Source organism: Suncus etruscus, chromosome 6 (assembly GCF_024139225.1).
Source record: "Suncus etruscus isolate mSunEtr1 chromosome 6, mSunEtr1.pri.cur, whole genome shotgun sequence".
In the NCBI taxonomy this organism is placed as follows: Eukaryota; Metazoa; Chordata; class Mammalia; order Eulipotyphla; family Soricidae; genus Suncus; species Suncus etruscus.
Window position 1 is genome coordinate 40,074,555 of NC_064853.1, and position 6,000 is coordinate 40,080,554.

Genomic DNA, 6,000 nt, shown 5'->3' on the forward strand with positions numbered 1-6,000 from the left:
CCAACATTTCTGGTAGCCACCACCCACCTCGAGGCACAGCTCCTTGTGAAGTGCCCAACGTGCTTCTGGTGATGCTGGCTGGTACCCCCTGAGTTGTGCAGATCATAGTTCTCAGAACCATGATCTCAGGCAGCCTCTGTACTGTGGGGTTCTCGCATTGTTTCCCCATACCTCGAGTGCTCAGGGGTCATTCCTGATGGGGGTCAGAGAACCATAGGAGGAGCTGGGTATCAAACCCAGATCAACTGCTTGAGAGGCCAGCCCCCTACTCACTGTACTATCCAACACTGTCAAACCCCCCTTTTAAAGAAATGAACAACTAGTTACCCCTTCATTTCTGCAAGACAAAGTCTTTTCTTTTGCTCAGCTGTAGACTGAATCTTACAGATGAGACATCTGCCCAGGCTGCCTACGAGCTACCTCTCCAGCTCAGGAAATTCTGTGAAATGCCTTTTATTTTAGATGGGATGATCTCAAAGATTGTATTAGCAAGTATAGAATTGATAAGATTCATTATTTTCATAGGCTACTTTGACCTGTTCCTATTTAATAAATGATGTCTATGGTTTAAAAGAATTTAAATTATTTTATAAAGAAAAGTGAGAGGTACAGACAAATGAATTACAATATTTTGTCAGGCCTCATTGGGGACTAGATATATACTAAAATTATTACCACAAACTGGAATTTAACTCATACTATGGATTTAAAAGAATGGATATACTTACTTTTGAGACATCTTGAAATGATTGCATCTTGTGCTCTGTTCTTGTGAATTATTTAGCTCTTGTTTTGTTTTGTTTTGAGGCCACACTTGAGTATGCTCAGGGTTTACTCCTGTCTTTGCACTCAGGGATCATTTCTGTTAGGTTTCGGATCTATATGTGGTGTCAGTGGTGGAAACCGGGTGAAGTGTATGCAAAGAACTTTTATGCACTTTCTAGTCCTTCTTCCTAATTTTTTTCACTTTCATTGAGGTATCATAATTTACAATATTTGTGGGGGGGCTTCATACCTGGTGACGCTCAGGGGTTACTCCTGGCTCTGAGCTCAGAAATTGCTCCTGGCAGGCTCAGGGTACCAAATGGGATGCTGGGAATGAACCTGGGTCTGTCCAAATCGGCAGTGAGCAAGGCAAATGCCCTCCAGTATACTATCACTTCGGCCCCATTATTTTCAATATTGCTAATTGCACTTTTCATGCATACTCAGCTCCAAATGCCACATCCGGCAGCAGTCTAAGGACACCCCCCCCCCAAGGTAAGCTCAGTTCTGTAGACAAACTCACCAGTTCTGATGGCTTTGCCCATTTGTTGCTCTCCTACTATGATATATTATTATTATTCCTAAGTGTCTTTTTTTTGGAGGGTGGGGGGATATTTGGGCTACACTAGGCTGTTCTCAGGACTTACATCTGGCTCTGGCAGAACTCCAGAGTGCCTTCCCACCATACTATTTATACCATCACTGTACACTATGTTCTTTTTATATCTTACAGATCAGAGAGATTTTTTTCTTTGTTTTATTGTGATGCATAATACAATACAATAATAAATAAGATGATAATATGAATACATAATACTCCTATAAGCTTCATTCAATCTCTCCCACCTTCACTTTTTAAATTTTTTTTCAAAGTTGCTCATGATTGACTTTCAGCCATACACCCATCCTTTTACCAGTGCCACCAATGTCCCCACTTTCCCTCCAGTTTTCCTTTCCCCAGCCCTCCCCTCAAATCTGCATCTATGGAAGACATTTTTCTTCTCTGTCTCTCTCTTTTGCTTTCTTTTAGACACTGTGGCTTGCAATATTGTTACTGAAGGGATTTTATGCTTATCACTTTAAACCCTTTTAGCTTTCAGTTCTATTCCACAGTGATCATTTCCAACATTCATTATCATAGAGAAGTGGTCCCTTCTCTGCCCTCAAGAGAAAGACTTTTTCTTTTTTTTTTTTGAAAGACCTTTTCTTATTGTAGAGTTGGTGGCACCTACACACATGTAGGTGAATAAAGCTTAACTCCTGAAATTCCACAAAATTGTAAATACAGATAAATTGATTAAAATAATTTTAAAGCTTGTAGTTGTAGACTTGTACATTTAAAATTAATTGTATAAAATGTATGTATGTTAATACATCTAAAATAACACATGAAATAGACAAATTCTACACATATACAATTTAGTAAGAGTGACAAGGGGAGAATAAAAGGAAAATCTGAATAGATCCATAAAGTAAAAGCATTCGGCTAGAGTGATAGCACAGCAGGAAGGCACTTATTTTGCAAGAGGCCAGCCTAGGTTCTATCCCCTGAAACTGCCAGGAATAATTCTTGAGCACAAAACCATGAGTAAGCCCGAGCACCACTGGACGTGACCCTAAAACAAACAAAAAAGTATGAAAGTGCTTTGTTGTTGTTGTTGTTGTTGTTGGTTTTGTTCTGAGGAGCCACACTTAGCTGTGTGCTCAGGGATCACTCCTGGCAGGGCTCAGGCAACCATATCATGTGCCAGAAATTGAACTCATGTCAGCTGTGTGCAAGACAAGTGCCCTACCTGCTCTATCTCTCTGGCCACACTAAAGTGAGTTTTATTTTTAATAGGTAGTGTTGATGTTATGTTAGAAAATATTATAGGAAAAAATTAAAAAGATATTACAGGGGGCTGGAGAGATAGCATGGAGATAGGGTGTTTGCTTTGCATGCAGAAGGACGGTGGTTCGAATCCCAGCATCCCACATGGTCCCCTGAGCCTGCCAGGAGCAATTTCTGAGCATAGAGCCAGAAGTAACCCTTGAGCACAGCTGGGTGTGACCTAAAAACAAAACAAAACAACAACAACAAAAAGAAAATATAATAAATAATGGTTTAGTATATAATTAACAAGTGTAAGAAAAATTCTCTATAGATGTAAAAAAATTACCTGAATAAACATAGAACATTTAAAATAAATACAACAATAACTCATTATCTTGAAAGTATGAAACCTTTAGCAATGTGCTTTGTTTCTAAATGAAGAGATAAGAGAGAAGATATTATTTTTTCAAATAATCCATCTCAAGTAGGAATAGCTGTTATTTCCAAAAGATGAAAAGCCAAAATAGCTATATTTTCCTATTACTGTTTGTTTTTGAAGTACGAGAGACATCTTGATGTTCTACATAAGACTTCTTTTTTTTGAACAGGTGACATATAAACAATGGAAAAGGTTCAAAAAGGGACAGGTGTGTTTATAGTAGACCCCACATTTCCTTTAAAGTGAGTCTATTCCTCAGGAACAACGGAAATTAGCTGTTTCTTATGTACATTTTCTGGTAGAATCCAAGCATCTACAAGTGTATATATGCACAGATATATTCTGCTTTTTTTTCTCCTTACCAATTAAGGTTCTCTATCAATTATACTTACATAATGAACCTTATGAGGGACTAGAGAGATAGTACAGTGTGTAGGGTGCTTGCTTGCCTAGCACCCAGCTGACCTGAATTTGATCTCTGGCATCCAATATGGTCCCTGGAGCCCAACTAGGAGTGACCCCTGAGCACAGAATGAGGAGTAAGCCCAGAGCTTCACTGGGCATTCCACCCCCCAAAAAAATCTAAAAAGAGTCATAATGGACCTTTAATTCCAATTATAATAAGTTATGTTACTCCTTATGGAAAGATACTCAGCCACAAAGATTCCATTATGCTAATGTACTGTAATCTATTTAAGCAGATGTTTTATTTTTATTTTGTTTTTGTTGTGGAGCCACACTAGGCAACAGACAGGGCTTAGTCCTGGCTCTGTGCTCAGGGGACCACACATATTTCTGGAGATCAAACCCTAGTCTCACCTGCTGTGCTATCTCTCAGTCCCTATAGTGGAGGGCTGTGCACAGGTTACTTCCAGTCCTGAAAGATCACACACAATTCTGCCATATAAGATTCAGTCTCTTCCTCACTTAGCAGCTGCTGGAAGGAGAAAATTTTCTCACTGGGCTAAAGGATGCAATTGGCTAAGTTGGCTAGAAGTGTGGAGGCTGAAGCCACAGAAGCTGATTTCCCGGTGCTGGAGGCTGGGTCTGAGGTGTGGGCAGGGTGTGGTGGGTGGGGAAGGTGCCTGAGAACAAGGAACAGGGAGAGTTTCCTGGCCCGCCCATGGCTGCTGGTGTTTTGCTGGCACTTTCTGGAATCCTTTTTGGTTTGTCTATGTCTTATTCCCATTTCTACCATGAAGTCCACATGGCTGTCTCTCTGTGTGTATCTGTCCAAATACTTCCTTTTTATAAGGACACCAATCCTATTGGCACAGAGCCTGTACCCCAGGGTCACCTCATGGTACAGCACACATCAACTGTTATTCTCTTTACAAAAGGGGTCATATTCTGAGGTTGTGGGAGCTAGGACTTCAACGTAGCAGTTATCGGCAGCGTTACTCAATCCAAGCAGCGGGTCTCTGAGCACTCAGCTTCTGTAGACTGTTGCTCAATGGCTCTTCACAGACACATACCAGAACCTTTCAGCAGCGAGAATGAAGAGGCCAGCAGAGTGGGAGCAGCCCCTGGAAAGAGGCATTCGAGCTTGAGCAATGTTATCTTCAGTCCAGCCTGGGTCTCACTTCTCAATAAGGCTGAGGCCCACCTTAAAGATCTAGTTAAAGATCACTTTGTGATTTAGTTGATTGTTGTTTGGCTTTGTACATGCCTTTGTTTTTGTCTTTTTTTTTTCTCTTCCTTTGTTTTTGGGCCACACCAGATGACGCTCAGATATTACTCCTGGAAGGGCTCAGGGGACCACAAAAAATGCTGGGTATCAAACCCATGAAGCTCTGTGCAAGGTTAAGTACCTTACCTACAGTGCTATCTTTTTTTTTTTTTTTTTTTTTTGGTTTTTGGTCCACACCTGGCGGTGCTCAGGGGTTACTCCTGGCTGTCTGCTCAAAAATAGCTCCTGGCAGGCACGGGGGACCATATGGGACACCGGGATTCGAACCAACCACCTTTGGTCCTGGATTGGCTGCTTGCAAGGCAAACGCTGCTGTGCTATCTCTCTGGGCCCGATACTATGGTTTTCACCCCAACAAGATCAATTTTATTTAGATCAATATAGTGATGGGTGTTTGGGCCACACCCAGTGATGCTCAGGGATCACTCGTGGAAGTGCTGGGGGAATCATCATATGTGATGTTGGGGACTAGGCTCAATTGCAAGCAAATCAAACACCTCAACCTCTGCACTATCTATCCAGCCTTTTTTAGTGTTATTATTTATTATTTATTTATTTATTTATTTATTTATTTATTTATTTATTTGGTGGCATACCTGGTGGTGCTTAGGGCTTACTCCTGGATCTGAGCTCTGGCAGATTCAGGGGACCATATGGGATGCCAAGGATTGAACCTAGGTTGACCTTGTGCAAGGCAAGTTCTACCTGATGAATTATTTCTTCAGTCCCTTTCCAGTCCTTCTTAACAAAAGTGGGAAAAGGCCATTTTTTGTAGTGGGAGGGGGGTCACATACATCTATGTTTAGAGCTTACTCTTGGTAAGGTCTGTGGGACCATATGGAGTGCCAGGAATTGAACCCAGATTAGGCAGGTGCAAGGTAAATGCACTAACCTTTGATACTATGGCTTTTTTTTTTTTTTTTGGTTTTTGGGCCACACCTGGCAGTGCTCAGGGGTTACTCCTGGCTGTCTGCTCAGAAATGGCTCCTGGCAGGCACGGGGGACCATATGGGGCATCGGGATTCGAACCAACCATGGTCCTGGATCAGCTGCTTGCAAGGCAAACACCACTGTGCTATCTCTCTGGGCCCGATACTATGGTTTTGACCCCAACAAGGTCAATTTTATTTAGATCAATATAGTGTTTTCTTTTACGGTTTTTTTTTTATTATTATTAATAATAGATCTTTTCTACTCTAAGAATATAAATGGTTTAGGTTTTTTTTTTGTTTTTTTTTTTTTAGTTTTTGGGTCACACCCGGCGTTGCTCAGGGGTTACTCCTGGCTGTCTGC